Raw genomic sequence first — 17,589 nt, 5'->3', positions numbered from 1 at the left:
TGAGAATCATTGCTGTGGCATCAGGGCTCCCAGCAGACGCATTTCAGGGAAAGGAAGGGAGGAGGCTATCATTATTTGGATTCCAAAAGTAAAATCCTAATAACAGCATCATCCTAGAAAATGCATTTTTGAAATAACTTCCAAAGAGCAAGTAGGTAATGCAATAACAATTTTTATTTGCACCGGAAAGTACTATTTGTGGCCATTATGACTGCATCTCTTCTTAAATATTTCAAAGATGTTAAAATGAGTTTCAAGTAAGAGGAAAACCTAAATGCCAGAAAGAAAAATCGTGACTGATGTCTTTAGCCTGATGTCAAAGCTTTCTATAGGAAAGGGTGGACTTTTGATTTGACTTTTTTTTTTTTTAGATTTTATGTATTTATTCATGAGAGACACAGAGGGAGGCAGAGACATAGGCAGAGGGAGATGCAGGCTCCCTGCGGGGAGCCTGAATGCAGGACTCCATCCCAGGACCCTGGGATCATGAACTGAGCCCAAGGCAGACACTCAACCACTGAGCCTCCAAGGCACCCTTGATTTTATTTTATTTTTTAAGATTTTATTTATTTATTCACGAGAGACAGAGAGAGAGAGAGAGAGAGAGAGGCAGAGACACAGGCAGAGGGAGAAGCAGGCTCCATGCAGGGAGCCCGATGCAGGACTCGATCCCAGGTCTCCAGGACCATACCCCGGGCCGAAGGCAGGCGCCAAACCGCCAAGCCACCTAGGGATCCCCCTTGATTTGATTTTTACCAAGAAAATTGTAGCTCACTCTATTGTACTGTAGGTGTGTATTTAAAACACGGTTATGCAACAGCCTTTGATCAGCTGAATCACATTCTGCACATCTTACTTGATTACATATAGTGTCATATTTTCTGCTAATTATTCCTTTGAGTGCAATCAGACTAAGTTCTCTGTATTCTGGTTTTCAGCACAGGCATACAGTTAGGCTTTAATAAACACTTAACAATTAGCTTTTCAGGAATTTTTATATTCATTTCTGCGTGATTGTCAATTAGCGGGGACTCTATCCCTCTCCCCGCATGCATGTGGTTGTTAATGACAAGTAATCCAATGAACCTGGGGCTGCTATTTAAATGTCTACTGCTCAGTTGCATTAAGTAGTTTATGTCTTAGGATTCTGGGGATGTGGAAATTTGAATTTCCCTAATTCAGGGGAAATTGTGGAAAAACACTCAGGGGCTAAGACCATGGAAATGAGGTATGTAGGGTACAAATCAGAAAGAAAAACACAGGTGTGCCTGGGTGACTCTGTCGGTTAAACGGGTTAAGCCTCTGCCTTCAGCTCAGGTCATGATCTCCAGGTCCTGGGATTGAGCCCCGCATCGGGCTCCTTGCTCAGTGGGGAGATGCTTCTCCCTCTGCCGCTCCCCCCGCTTGTGCTCTCTCACTCTCTCTCAAATAAAGAAATAAATTTTTAAAAATCTTTAAAAAAAAAAGAAGGAAAAACAGATTTTGTCATGCATGAGAAAAGAAAAGGTCTTTTGGGGTAAAACAGAAGCAGTCACTAACATTAAAATCGTGATCTTCAATTGACAAATGCAGCTGTATCCTTAGATCTTGCACCTTTGGACATTACCCAGGTCATCATGGTTCAGCATTGAGGTAGGGAGAATGGCCCCATCAAATAAATTGCAATTTTCACTCCCCAACTCCAGGGTGATTTGGAGAGTTACTCTCTTAAATTTTTTTTTTTTTAATTTTTTATTTATTTATGATAGTCACAGAGAGAGAGAGAGAGGCAGAGACACAGGCGGAGGGAGAAGCAGGCTCCATTCACCGGGAGCCTGATGTGGGATTCGATCCCGGGTCTCCAGGATCGCGCCCTGGGCCAAAGGCAGGCGCCAAACCGCTGCGCCACCCAGGGATCCCCTGGAGAGTTACTCTCTTAAGCAAGACTCAGGCTGTCACCACCCACCTGACAAAGCAGGGGGAGGATCAGAGAACCCCGCAGGGGGAGGGGGAGATGGTGCTCCCACTTCCTTTTTTTTAAAAAGATTTTATTTATCTATTCATGAGAGACAGAGAGAGAGGCAGACACATAGGCAGAGGGAGAAGCAGGTTCCTCGCAGGGAGCCCAATGTCGGACTTGATCCCCAGACCCAGGATCACGCCCTGAGCTGAAGGCAGACGCTCAACCACTGAGCCACCCAGGCATCTCCTCACTTCTGTTCCATTAAAGGGCACTGGGTGTCCTGGGTGGGCGACCGTCTGGAGCATTGCACATGGGTGGACAAGAAGAGCTCTGAAGGATGGTGCCAGGGCTCCTAAAGCACCGTACAGCCACTTGTCCAACTCCACACTTGGGGCAAGTTATTGGGCCTCACTAAGCCTTAGTTTCTTCATCCATAAAATGTGATAACATTCATCTCACAGGGTTTTCTCCGATCGAGTGACACCCATGAGGGCATTGAGCATAGTGCTAAATAAAATAAGCAACACAAGAGAAAGACTAGCAATTGTTTTTAAAGTATTCTGATTTTATGCATCATTCCTGAAGTATTATTATCCTATTTTTCCAATTTCTTTTCGAGGACAGGTCCAAAAAACAAGGAGCATAGCTATAGTTATTAATGTGATGTAGTTTCCTGTGGGTCGGACCTGGTTCTGGGAGGGGCAAGGCCCCCTCTATGTCCTTATGGCTTGCCGCTGCCTATGGATTCCTCTTCCTCAGCTCCAGTGTAGGAAGGGGGTCCGATGTAATTAACATCTGCTGTCACTTGCTCCTCTGATTGTTTATGGTTTTCTGTTGTCTAATGACTACATGTCTGGGACTCCTATTTTTAACATTTACAACCTGACAGATGACAGCTCTTGGGTTAGAATTGTTCATTAAAAATAGGATTCTCAACAGGTAGCTGTTAGAAACAGAAAGGAGGCTGACTTAGGGAAGGTCACCTGATAATAGTGATTATTTTGACATAGCTGGAAAACAGTAGAACAGAGAGGAACAGAAAATGCCCGGTCAACACCAGTGCTCTCGGTCAAGGGAACTTGACAGTTATGCAACAGACAGACGCAGCGGTGGCAGTGCCAAGAATCTGCTTCAATCTGCCTGCACCCTGTTCTGAAACTGAGTGACCTTCTTGGAAGTGGGTGAATTTACCCTGCTATTTCTGGCCGCAGTTCCGGTTCTCAGGCTCTTTATTCTACCAGTGGCACTTCTAAAGTAAGAAATATGTTGTCTGCTTGATACCAAGTCCTTGGTGCCAAACACATTCTTTTAATGATGTAGGGGGAAAGTCCTGCATAAATTGGACAACAAACTAAAACTATAAGGAAAGAGAATATAACCCTTTCTTAGCTCTTCTTGGGGAACTCACCTGTCTTGAAGCTGATGCACCATGTTTTTCTAGAATGAGAAAGAATATATATATGTGTGTGTGTGTGTATGCACACACATATATAGAAAAGATATATATGTATGTATGTCTGCACTTTCTATATATTTATATGGAAATGACATATATAAACACATTTTATACATACATAAAGGATATATGTACACACATGTACATACATGTGCATATATATACATAGGTACATCATATTTAATAATCCTGCAACTATTTTATATAATTCTATGCTTTTCTAACTATTTTATATAATGTCTGAATTGGCTATAAGGAAGAAGCATTTGTCTGTGAAGATATTAGAAATATTGTCATTTGAGAACAATCTAAAGTCGGAGAAGGACAAACATTATATGGTCTCATTAATTTGGGGAATATAAAAAATAGTGAAAGGGAATAAAGGGGAAAGGGGAAAAAATGAGTGAGAAATATCAGAAAGGGAGACAGAACATGAAAGACCCCTAACTCTGGGAAACGAACTAGGAGTGGTGGAAGGGGAGGTGGGCGGGGGGTGGGGGTGACTGGGTGGCGGGCACTGAGGGGGGCACTTGACGGGATGAGCACTGGGTGTTGTTCTATATGTTGGCAAATTGAACTCCAATAAAAAATAAATTTATTAAAAAAAGAAAAGAAAACAATCTAAGGAAACTAGAAATGACTATTTCTTTCCCCAGCGTTTGTCCCCTCCCCATCGTGATTCTCTCACTTGTTTTTTTGTGGTTTTGTTGGTGCTATTAGAGTGTTTTCACTTTTCCTTAGAGGTGGGCCAACTATCCCCACATCTCCATATCTAGCCCTAGGCTGAGCCACAAATCCATTTTCTTAGCTGCTTGGTGGGTATCTCTCCCTGGGTGTCCCGTCAAACTCAAGAAGCTCAAACCACACATCTAGCTCTGTTTATTTGAACTATTTGAACTCCGCCCCCCCCCCCCCCCCCCCGCTGCTGCTCCTACCCCTCCACACACACACCCGCCAAGAGGCTCTTCTTCCTTTCTGCAATTTATAGCCTTGTCTTATCATTGAGACTCACTGAACTTATATCCCTTTCTCCAGTTCTTTCTCCACCAGACAATCCTCCCTGTTCTGGTGGAGTGCGTGCAATGGAACTCAAGCCTGAGTTGGTCATTCTTTTACATGAAAGTTTCAGTGACACTCTCCACTCTTCAGAATGAAGTCTAGAATTCTTGGGCAGACTTATAGACTCCTTCCCAGTCTAGCCTTTGCCTGTGTGCCGTGTATCCTCTCCCACTGTGCTCGCCTTGGTGGCCTTAGGTTCCAGCCATGGAAATGTTCTTGCCACCTCTGGGATCCAGCCTATTCTTTCTTACCTCCATGACTTTGGAAAGTTCCCTCCTCTGCTTGGAATGCCCTTTCCAACTTGGCAAAAACTACTCATCAACCAAGTTCCAGCTTAACTTGAAGCCTTTTGGCGATGCTTTCTTTGATTGTCCCTGCCCATTTGGGGATCTATTCCCTCTTGGAGGGGGGGGGTCTCATGGTAAACCCTGCAAAATTCAGTTGGAGACTGACATTATCCACTTATGCTACGAGGAGCCAGGATTGGCAATTGTATGTTTTCATTACATCATGTAGTACCTGGCTTCTAGCTGAGGCTCAATACATATTTCTAGAGAAAAATATAAATCAATTAACTCTTTAAAAACCTCTTTATTTTGTTTTTTATTTATGATAATCACACACACACACACACACACACACACAGAGAGAGAGAGAGGCAGAGACACAGGCAAAGGGAGAAGCAGGCTCCATGCACCGGGAGCCTGACGTGGGATTCGATCCCGCCTCTCCAGGATCGCGCCCTGGGCCAAAGGCAGGCGCCAAACCACTGTGCCACCCAGGGATCCCTATTTTATTTTTAAAAGACTTTATTTATTCATGGGAGACACAGAGAGAGAGAGAGAGGCAGAGACATAAGCCGAGGGAAAAGCAAGCTCCCTACGAGGAACCCGATGTGGGACTCGATTCCAGGACCCCAGGATCACGACCTGAACTGAAGGCAGATGCATAACCACCGAGGCACCCAGGTGCCCCTAAAGGCCCCTTTAAAGAGGCACCTGGGTGGCTCAGTAGTGAGCATCTGCCTTTGGCTCAGGTCGTGATTCCGGGGTCCTGGGATGGAGTCCCACATCGGGATTCCCGCAGGGAGCCTGCTTCTCCCTCTGCCTATGTCTCTGCCTCTCTCTGTGTGTCTATCATGAATAAATAAATAAAATCTTTTTAAAAACACTTTAAAATCATTGAATTTTCCTTCAAAGAGAGGTTGAACTTTCAGGTTTAACATTTCATGGTTAAATGTAAGGTAGTTACAAGTAATCAGTGCTAGAAAAAAGTCTTTGCTGCTACCTTGTTCAACCAGCAGTCTTTTTAGAAATTCAATATTGTGGTTAAGAGACAGAAAATTGCTCCCCCAAACTTACTGGAGGCAGAGGGCACTAGAAGCCATGCCAGTCCCAATCCCCAGCTCAAGGGCCTTTTTATCTCGTGCCTCCATTGGAAGTACCCAGAATAGGAATTTTTCATAATTCTCTCGTGTCATGGATTTAACCTGCCATGTGAATGTGGGTAATTCTACAGGTCAGACAAACTGCTCGTTTATATAAATAAATACTGAAACAAAAACGCTTGTACTTGACCCCTAGGCAATAAATCAGGTTGAAAATGAAGCCGTTAAAAATGTCAGCAGCTCTGCCCAGGAGAGGTAATAGAAGTCACCATAGGAAAGAGAGGACACAAGTAGTAAAAAAGAGAATTTTGGCTTGGCTAAGTTCAGATCATCAAATAAACTTTGGGCCACCTGAAAATCTGAAAATTCTATCTTTTAGCCTGAAAATCTGTTTGTGGGACTCTCGTACCAGTCTCTCCCTTGGGATTCCATGTTTTTCTTCTGAACAGGTCAGGCTCAGGATTCCACAGGAAAGACTCTCTCAGCATCCTGAAAGCCCCTCCTAGATCCTCCCAGAAGATAAGGGGAACAAAACAAAGGAATTGCATCCTTTTTCATCCTTAGAAAGTAAATTGAATTAGAATCTGGGACTATGAATTTACTTACATCATTCAAAAAACTGGTTGATATGTATTGAGGGCCAAGTCATTCTCATTTAACAGATGAGGAAGTGAGTTTGAAGAGGTAAATCACTGGCCTAGGGTCAAAGATCAAGTGACAGCAAACTTAGGACCCAGGTCTGTTGCCATGGTAACTGCTCTGCTCTGCTGCTGCTTCATTCTGAGGGGTGAAAAGATTCGGGAGTTTTATTGTGGCTGGATTCATTTGTTCCAGAACAAGTGGAACCTAGTCCAATTGCAGCTGGTGGGAGGTATTCTGGAAGGCAAGATGGAAGACCTGGGTGGTTCGGGTTCTGGCCGACATTCCCCATCTAGAAGTGAGTTTTTAGTGGGAATGGTGGTGCGACTCTGGGAGAAAATAAAGGACTTAGTGGGTCCAGGCACTGGGTGGGCTTGTGCTTAATGGATGACCATAGTACCTCTGAGAGCTATGACCCCCCCCCTCCCCCCAACACCAAACATAACAGAACTCTTTGAACCTGGAACTGAGACCAGCCATGTCAGTATGAGCTATTTGTTCCAGGAAACCTTCCCTTGGGAATGATAAGACTATAAACCAATAAATAACTGCACAGTTTGCTGCAGGAAATCCTGCAGATCAGTTTACCAGAGGCAAGAGGCAAACAAATGGCATTGCTTTTCAAATGGCAGTTTACTCGTCAAGACTTTCTTCAATCCCCTTGCTGTGCTATGCCCACCGACCACAGACGCGATACCACAACTCTGCTCGTCTCACTCAGCTCCACCTTCAAAGAGCTGCTGTAAATCACTGTGACCAGTTCTGAATACCCTATAAATATCCATGTTGACATTTCCTTTGGAGACGCTGCTAAGACTTTGTTGAGATGGTGTTCTCCTTTATCGCAGTAAGTTCTAATAAATTTGGCTTTGCTGTATCAACAAATCATCTGGGGACGTTCAGGGGAGTACAGTATTGAGGACTTTCCACCCCCTTTTATTGATGTGGAAACTGAGGTTCAGAGACACTAAGTAACTGTACTTTAGTAACACAGCCAATACATCCACAGAACCAGATTCAAATCTGGTTGTCTGCTTTCCAAGACCAGGTTACCATGGAAGCCTCGACTTCCTCATCTGTGAAATGAGGGAATCACATTGGCTCATGAAGATTAAGATTCTTCTCTGCTTGCTTTCAACTTTGATAAAAATAAATTTAACTATTTTTAAAACCAGAATAAATTTTCTTCCCTTCTCTTTCCCTTTTGTTGGAATATTCCCCGCAATTTTTGTTTTACATGGTTTTGTCTATCTAAAGACATTGCAAACCTAGTAGAAAAGGACCCTATTGAATTTTTTTTTATTGTGGTAAAAGACATGTAACCTAAAATTCACCATTTTAACCATTCCCAGGTGTGCAATTCAGTGGCATTTAGTACATTTAAAAAGGCGGTGTAGGGGTGCTTGCCTGGCTCAGTTGGTAGAGTGTGTGACTCTTGATCTCGCGGTTGTGGGTTTCAGCCCCATCCTGGATGTAGAGATTACTTTAAAGAATTACAAAACATGGATTTTTGGATGGCTCAGTCAGCTGAGTGCCTTACTCTGGGTTTTGGATCAGGTCATGACCTCGTAGTCATGAGATTGGCTGTGGCACTGTGGGGAGTCTGCTTGGGATTCTTTCTCTTCCTCTGCCCCTTCAACCCCCCTCAAATAAATAAATAAATCTTTAAAAATAGTCCAAAACATTGCTGAGAGAAATTAAATACAATTTTTTTAAAAGGTTGTGCTACCATCACTGTTTTCCAGGTCCAGAACAATTTCATCACCCCAAAAGGAAATCCCAAATGCATTAAACGTTCTCCATAACCCCCTCCCTCTTGGCCTCTGGCCACCTCTCGCCTCTATTCCATCTTTGTGGATTTACCTATTCTGGATAGTTCATATAAAAAGAATCATGCAATATGTGGCTTTTGTGTCAGTTTTTTTCACCTAGCATAATGTTTTTAAGCTCCTATCACATTTCGTGTTTCGTAATGGTCATGGTATATTTTTGACACTGAATAGCAGCAAAGGAACAAACCAGTTACATTAATCTCTATGATTGAGGATTTTTGTCCTACTGGGGAAGGAGAAGTGGTCCCCAAGGGTAACAATGTGAAAGAAAACCTTCCATACCCTGTGGCCACTTGGCCTAAGGAGAACTCTCCATCATTCTCTGCAGGCTCAGGGCTGAACCTGATAAGGAGAGTGTGTGTGTGGGAAGGGTGAGGAACCAGTCACCTGGCTTTGGGGTGCTTTTGTTGACCTACCTGTTCTTTTCCTGCATAGTCTTTGTATGCTCATGAAGACAGTGTGTAAAGTGGTTGGATAACGCCTAGCAACAGGGTGAGATTTCAGTTGGGATCCAGCTTGCCCTTAGGACAGTTCATATTTAATTTCACCAGCCTAAATGGAGAGAGGCTGCACAGGGAAGCTTTTCTGTCCACACCTGGCAAGGAACCATTGCTCTCTCAACTTCCCGTGCAAAAGGAAGTCAGTCTTTGCAATGTGATCACAGAGTTAGTTCATGCATTCCTTCTGCAGGTGTGCCAAGGTGCTGGTGTTTGTGAGCAAGTCTCTTTGAGACGCTTAGATTGTGAAAAGGATGCTTTTCATGAACCATTCAGATAAGTGTGCAGAAGGAAGGGTATACTGCAGCCCTCCCAGAATCCTCTATCAGACTCCTAAAAACATCAAAAAGAAGAAATGGTGTGCCTGCTACTGACAAATCTAAATCATGATTTGATGCCAGGCACTAATATAAATCTTTTCTCCAGTGACAGTGCAACACTTAGAAAATTTACTTCATCATTTCCTTTCCCAGTTAATGTCAAATTGAAAATTGATGCTTGATACATTTACTAGCAGAAAATGTTATGTCTTTCCATAGAGGACCTCTTTTCTGTTTTTCTTTCCCCTGAGTTATGGATGATAGGGGATGTTAAAATACACAAAGGGAAACTAAAAATGCCATTATGCTTCCTTTTCTTAACCTTTAAGGTAAAGACAAGGGGTCACAATGAGTTTAAAATATTTTATCTTATAAATATTGCATCGAGAATCATAAGTTGAGATAAATGTCACAGAAGCCACTGAAACATATGACCACAGTTAATTTATGAGGCAACCTAAAGAAGCTCAGGGTACTAAGATTGCTGTGAAATGATAAAACATTAGCTTTCTGGGATCCCTGGGTGGCTCAGCCATTTAGCACCTGCCTTCAGCCCAGGGCATGATCCTAGAGCCCCGGGATTGAGTCCCACATCAGGCTCCCTGTATGGAGCCTGCTTTTTCCTCTGCCTGTGTCTCTGCCTCTCTCTCTGTGTGTGTCTCTCATGAATAAATAAATAAAATCTAAAAAAATAAAAATAAAAAAACACATTAGCTTTCTTTTCAAATATGGCAAGTATCTAAGGGAGGAATGCTTAACCAGAGGTCAAAAGACCCCTTGACAATGACTGTGACACTTTTCACTTTTTACTATGTGCATCTTTCTGGGTGAAGATCATAACATTGTTTTTTCCTTTTTCCTTTTGTAATCTCAAAGGGGCTCATAGATAAGAAGATTCTTTGATCTAAGAGGTAGTCAGACTACAGTGATTCTAAAGGTCTGTTCCAGTCCCGAGATTCCTTGGAATCAGCCATGTATTCATCAAGGATGCTTTCCTAGTACGCACATGTAGACATGTAGATAAGCAGACAAACAGAAGATTGGCTATGTGATATATTGTTATTGTTTTCAAGAAACTGCTCATCAATCACCTTCATGCCTTTGGCTATTCTTTTTTATTTTTTTAAGGAGGTTCCATGCCCAAGGTGAGGCTCAAACTCATGACCTTGAGAACAAGAGTTGTGTGCTCTACTAATTGAGCCAGCCAAGTGTCCCTGCCTTTCTTAATCTCTGCTAATAGAAAGCAGCCTTAGTTATTTAAAATCTTCCTGCAGGGGTCCCGACTCTTGACTTCAGCTCAGGTCATGATCTCAGGGTCCTGAGATGGAGCCCTGAGTTAGGCTTCACACTCAGCGGGGAGTCTACTTGAGATTCTCTACCCCTCTCTCTCTGCCCCTTTCTCCTCTCCCCACTCACACACTCTAACTCTCTCTCTCTCAAATAAATAAATAAAATCTTTAAAATCTCCCTGCAATTGCCACTGCCTCAATAACTGTTTCATTACCCCTCTTACAAGTATGTATTGAATAGTATTACTCATAACGTAATTGATTTAACATATTTAGTAGGTCTAAAGATGTTTCATTGCCTGCCCTGAAAAATAGATGCCATTCTACAAGGGAACATTTCATATTACAGGTCCACAGTTTCTCATTCTTGATTCCCTAATCCAGAAAGTTCTGAGGATAGAGCTTTTCCATAAATCATTTGAGAGTAAATGTGACCTGACTTGGACTCATTTGGCAGCAAACCTGACCTGAACTAGTGAGAGTCTATTTATAGTCATTATTTATCCACTTAGTATGAATAATCAAACATTTCACTGCAGAGACATTAATGTTTGATTATAAAATTCTGATCTGGACTCTGCTTAGGGTATTATGTAATATATAGTGTATGCATGTATGCATCATACTTGCCTTCCTAAAACTCAAAAAATTCTTGAGAGGTCCAAAGGACAGAGCCTCAAATAAGGGTTTGTGGATTTATACCAGATATTTTGTCTAATCTCACTCACTCACTCTATTTATCTATCATCTATCTATCTATCTAATCTATCATCTATCTATATCTAATCCATCTATCATCTATCTAATATATCTATATCATTAAATGAAATGGAAACAATGCTATTTCTGTTCTCAAGACTAATAGAATCAAATACCTGGGTTCCCATAATGTAGAAACAGAAACAGGAGCTTTTCTAGTGGGGAATATGCTTTAATCTTAATGTCATTGGGGAGCCAGCAAAATATCCTCTCCACTCCCACCCTCATGAACTCAGAAATAATAAGTGAAAGCAGAGATATAGTCTTTGTAAAAAGCCAGATCAGTAACACTTGACAGTGACCTGCTTAAGTATCTTAACTTCTACAAAGGAAGATGTATCTGTTGGAAGGTGGAGGCCTTGGTGATAGCAAAAGGTGAGAAAGAGTCAAATGTAGGCAGGTTTCCATCCAAGCCCTATCGAGGAGAGAAAGGAGAATAGGTCTTTAAGCCAGTAGATTTCCAATATTCCAGCCCACTATACAAACAGATGCATTGATCAATTTTAGCCTAATGCCCTTAACATTAAATTTTACAACCAGCTTCCCTTGTTCTGACCCCATACTTCCTAAGTAGTCTTTCAATTATAATTATCTTCCCTGGGCATGGAGAGAGAACATCTGATCATGCTCAGGGAGGTGTAATAGGCTTTGGGACAGTTGCATTGGAAATTATTAAACTGGCTTTCTGATTTTATGTATCAATCTCAGGAGCTGACCTAGAGAAATGCATTCTTGCCACATAAGTTTCTGAGTGTTTAGGGCTGAGGGTCTGTAAATGCCTGAAGGCCATGCCTTTCATGGGGGTCACCTCATGGTAGGCCCTGCATTGCTGCCCACATTCCTTGTCTAAAGCCTCAGCACCGAGTCTCTCACAAACAATAATCCTGCTATGGTAATACAAATATAATGCTATTTAAATGAACTGTGCAATATTCAGTACATACATACATACATAAACAAAGAACACCAGCTAAAGTCCCAATGCTTTGTCAAAAGGCAAGAATCCATATAATTTCCCTTGAAATAGCTAAGGATTCGACATGAACTTTATTTCTTGTGTTAAGATGGCAAGACAATGATTGTGAATCTGTTTCAAGTGGAAATGCCCTGAATGGGAGATGCAAACTTTGAGAGAACTATGATGTTTGTTTGCTCCAAATACATTTTTTAGGGATATAATGTCATTTCTTACAGGATTGAAATGCAGACAGAAAATTTAAAACAAATCTGTGTGTTGACAAAGTAGGATCTGATTGATTCTCTTAGCTATGTTGATTGTTAGGATCCAGGGAGACCACATAGAGTCGGGAAAGGGACTTTTTTCTCTTGAAGTCCAGCAAGAAAAATGGCTATAGATCTCTCAGTTAGAAAGGAGAAAATCCCATTTAGGAAAGAACACACTACGTGACAAGTAAATCAACTATTTTGCCCCCTGACAACTGAACCTAGAGCCTAGAACATGTCGTTCTGAGTTAATAGTTTTAGTGAAATGCCTATTTTTAAAGAATGATAATATACAGTATACCACCCTCATACTCATTGAATTTATGTTGCCAAGGTACATAATTCCAGCAATCTATGTGCATTTCTAGAAATAAATTCATTTCTTAGAAGTGTTTGGGAAATAACCCCATTGTTTCCTGTGACACTAGCAGAGCTTGTTTCCTATGCATGTCAGTTTGAGGTTTGGCAACTTCTTAGAAAAAGTATTCTTTATGTCTGTAGGAAAAATCTGAATTTACAAAAGAAATAGAGGGTCACATCAGATTTTCTTGTGGTGCACAGGTCTAGGTAGGCCTGTTATCACTATGTGCCTGGATTGCTACAGAAGCCAGAGAACTTGGCTCTTTGGTTCTAGTTAGATTGCCAATGAATGTTCTGAGTGCATAACCTGTGCCAGGCACAGGAGCATTGGAGAGTTCAAGATAAGAAGACAAGGCCTTTATCCTACAATAGCCTCTAGACAAAAGTTTGGTGCATGGATAGGAGATAGACTTAGGAGTCGGGTGCCTAGACTTGATTAAAACTCCTCACCTGTTGCCTTGAACCAATTACCTGAGCTCTGTTGCCTTACCTCCACTGGGGGCATGATCTTTGGGCATTTTCTGGGCCCTCAGTCCTGTGCACATAGAAACTTGATTGGCAAAAAAGCAGTTCTCTGGGTCAGCCCCTGAGGTTGAGATACAAAAACCAGAAAGCCAATTTAATAATGAACTCGTATCTATTATAGGAGATTAAGCAAATCTTAGTTTTTTGATTTGGAAAATGTCATCATTGATGATTATGAGGGTTAAGACATTACATCCACCTATCATCCCTTTTTAAAAAAGAAAAAAAAGATTTTATTTATTTATTCATGAGAGACAGCAGAGACATAGGCAGAGGGAGAAACAGGCTCCCTGCAGGGGGCCTGATGTGGGACTCGATCCCAGGACCCCGGGATCACGACCTGAGCCAAAGGCAGACATTCAATCACTGAGCCGCTGAGGTGCCCCCACCATCATGCCTCTGATGCCAGGTTACTCTTCCTAAGACACTGTCTTTCTCATGACACTCTTGCTCATAAATCTCCATGCTTTCAGGAAGGTTAGAGTTCATCACTTTTGCATTAGTCTTCTGATCCATTACCAAATGACTTTTCCAACTTCATCTTCTAATTACTCCAACCACAGAAACTGTCTACAGTTGGCATTTGTTTGAAAATTCATCTCGACACACATACCTCTGTGGTATGTGCTCCTGCAGTTCTTTCCCTCTTGTAACTTCTCATGGAATGACTTTTCACATCATTTTATCCTCTTATCCAAGACCCTCATCAGATATGCCACCCCTCCACCCATTCCCTTCTCTCAACTCGATAGCTGCAATATCAATTTGGCACCTACTGGCCATATTTGGCACCCACTGGCTATTGAACACTTGAAATGTGGAGAGTCCCAGTGAAGATGGGCTATAGATGCAGCCTACATATCCGATTTAAAAAAATGTATCTGATTAAATTGTTTTATATCAATTACATGTCGAAATGATAATGCTAAATTCGCCTGTTTATTTTTACTTTTTTAAAAAATGTAAAGGTGCCTGGGTGGCTCAGTCGGTTAAGCCATTGACTCTCGGTTTTGACTTGGGTTGTGATCTTGGGGTCATGAGATCAAGCCCTGAATCTGACTCTGTGTTCAGCATGGAGTCTGCTTGTTTCCCTGCCTCTGTTCCTCCCCAGCTTGTGTACTCTCTCTCTCTCTCTCAAATGAATAAATGAATAAGTAAGTAAATAAATAAAATCTTTAAAAAAAATTTTAAAATGTGGTACTAGAGGAAGTAAAATTAAATATAGAGCTTGCATTATATTTCTATTGGCTAGTGCTGGTCTAGAGCCCTTGCTTTCGCCTGAGTTTCTGGCACTCAACCATGCCTGCCTCATTCTTTGTCTCTTTTCCCATGTGGAGGTCTAATCTCTCCAGTCAGAGTGCCTCGGGGACAAGCTCAGAGTCTTAGACTGGTTGTATCCCAAGCTCACTCAGTGCATAGTACCCTCAATCTTTTAAGAACGGTTGAATATATGAGTCACATCTCACATCTCAAAGACTCATCACAGAAATCCTCTAAATAGCTCAGGTGTCTCCTGAGCACAACTAATGTGAGAAAATTAATTTATCCGTATAAGCATAGTCATACTCAAAAGCTTTGAAGAGAGTTGTAAACGTTTGCCTTTTGAGGAGGGAATTTTCTTGGTTGCCCCTTTGGAGAAACATTTATATTGCCTGTTTTGTTCTGTGTTCACAAGGATGTTTCATGCAGGGACTATAAGGACGTATTAATTTTCATGTTACACTTTGTCGCTTTGTATGATATTTTTTTTCAGATCTTCAGAATTTTGTGGCTCTGGTGACATTGAAAAAAGTTAATGGCACGATTCTAGGAAGGATGATATGTTGATGCCACCAGACCAGGTGTCACACATAACACTGTACTGTGCTGCATTTCATTCTAGCTTCCAGCCAGGAGGAATGCCTGTAGCTGGGATGAGTCCCACTTAAAAAACAGGAAGAATGACAAGCAGCCTGGGTGGCTCAGCAGTTTAAGTGCCTGCCTTTGGCCCAGGGTATGATCCTGGAGACCCGGGATCACGTCAGGCTCCCTGTATGGAGCCTGCTTCTCCCTCTGCCTGTGTCTTTGCCTCTCTCTCTCTCATGAATAAATGAATTTTTAAAATCTTAAAAAACAAAAAACAAAAAACAAAAACAAAAACAAAAAAACCCCAGGAAGAATGAAAGAATTTGAAGTGGTTTGTATGAATACATGGAAATAGTGCATAGAAAGCTGAGGGGGGGGGGTGTCATTATTTTTCATGTATATCATCAGAAGGATTTTTATAGAGAAAATGGTGGATCGATCAGTCATCCTTTGTGAAATGGTATGGGGATCAGTCACAAGTCAAAACAGCAAGAGGGATTTGTGTTAACTACAAAGGAAACATTTGCTGATAGGACAGGCTATAAAATGGTTGGGTAAGTCTTTAAGTCTTAAGCTGAATTCCATCAATTTCAGTGGTCTGTGCTGATGGATGTATAGACTTGCTTGAGTAAAACAGTATTGTTTACTAGACATATCAAGGTCCTTCCCACACCAGAGTCTGGAGTTTTTCTTAGTGACTCAGTTTTACTTAAGTATACCTATTTTAAGAGAAAAAAATTATTTCAAGGTGGATAACAGAATCATTTAAGCCCAAGGAATTCTTTAAGAGGAGCGTCTTACTAAAATGTAATACCTCTAATGGCTTTAGAAAACTCCCTGGAAAAAAAAAAAAAAAGAAAGAAAACTCCCTGGAGTGGCAGAAAATGTCATTGGAACATCTATTCATGTTTACTTTTTAAAAGCATTTTTAACAAGGACAGTAAGATGGTAGGTGAATTCCTCCAGTTAACGTTAACAGATATGTTATGCCAGTAAAGTTCCCGTAGGTTTGTCACTGTTAGGTTGGGAAGGAAGGAATCCAATACCCTCCAAGCCACAAAAGAGGTAAACAAAAAGACCAACTCCCATTGCTCTCAGCATTTTTCATCTCTGAATTGCTATGTCCAGAAAAAGAGAACAATCCAGGGAGTCGCTTTTAGCATTTACAACTCAATGCTAAATTGTAGAGGTGAGCAACTTTCCAAATTGACTTACATTTTTTCTCAAAGTGGCTGTGGGTGAAAAATCATTAAACAACCATTTTTTGCTTAGCACACGGCAAACAGGTTTTTTAAGCCGATTTTTAGGGAGGTTATTTTATTTAGCTGAGGTTTCTGCAGAACTTTAAATGTGATAAAAAGTGAAGGACTATTTGTTTGGATTCATGGGGTATTATACATATATATTTTGCTCTTTTTAGCCTTTCCTTTCACTTAAAAAGAAAAAAAAAAAAAAAACACCAGCAACCAGGGATTTTGTGGGTGGAGTTGCAAGGAAAGGGAAAAGAAAGGAGGAAGTACTTGAAATGATAGACTTTGCAAAGCAATAAACTCCTATCTCAAAGGGTTTCACAAACAAAGCCTCCTGATCAGGCTTTGTGGGAAGTGAACCTGAGTGGTAGGGAAACCAACCCACTTTCCCAAGGTCACTGGCCCCAGTGGCCAGCCAGAGCAGCCAAAGTCTTTGGACCATCTATTTGAACAAGTGTTTTTTTTTTTTTTTCCTCTCTCTCTCTCTCCAAGAACAGAAATTTACCCAAGCTCACCTAATAATGACTTGAAAACTGATTTACATATAGTTGAAGGTGGACTAGCTGATGTTATCCTTTGCAATCAGGATACTGAAAGACTGACAAGGTCATTTGGTTAAAAAGTGAAAAGTCAAGAAAAACAGAAAAATAAAGCCTAAGAAAACCCCACACCCTACACTCAACGTGAAGACCTTTTATAGGAAATGTACAAACAATCCTTAAAACATTTTTTTTCATTTGTAATTATGAGCAATACTGAAATTCTCAGGAAGAAATCCAAACTGAACACATTTAAAATGCATCATCATAGGTTAAGTTTTGTGGCATAAATAGGAAGAAAACAGCTTGATCTTGCTAATACTAATTAACAGCTATGAGCAAGGGAATGTGGAGAGAGAAGAAAGGAATTATAATGAAAGCATTGAGACATGTTGAAAATCAGAGGCTTAGGAGACTGTTCATGAGAAATTAGTGCTGCTATGAAGATAATTTATCTAGAATTAGATGTTCTAGATATTTCAGTTCATTCAAGAAGAACTGAGGAAGTGCTCAAGAGAAGCGCTAAGGGAGTGTGGTGGCTCCCAGACAAGCAGGTGCAGAAGGTAGACATGTGTTCAGAGTGATCTTTGCACAACATGCAAGTGAAGGCAAAGGTTTAAAGGGTGTAGACGGTTGCTTCCAGTGCTTTCTTGGGTCCTGCTGACA

General features: G+C 41.3%; 1 long non-coding RNA gene across 1 annotated transcript in view; it reads right to left on the bottom strand.

Moving 5' to 3' along the window:
* LOC112917867 (uncharacterized) overlaps positions 1–17,589 on the bottom strand; it is a 31,639-nt gene that overhangs the window by 10,868 nt on the left and 3,182 nt on the right. Inside the window, exon 2 of the long non-coding RNA XR_011997586.1 lies at positions 13,255–13,350. This is a non-coding gene — a long non-coding RNA (uncharacterized lncRNA). The remainder of the gene's footprint in view (positions 1–13,254; positions 13,351–17,589) is intronic.

Source organism: Vulpes vulpes, chromosome 15 (assembly GCF_048418805.1).
Source record: "Vulpes vulpes isolate BD-2025 chromosome 15, VulVul3, whole genome shotgun sequence".
NCBI classification, from domain to species: Eukaryota; Metazoa; Chordata; class Mammalia; order Carnivora; family Canidae; genus Vulpes; species Vulpes vulpes.
This window is presented reverse-complemented; position numbering and strand designations above follow the sequence as displayed.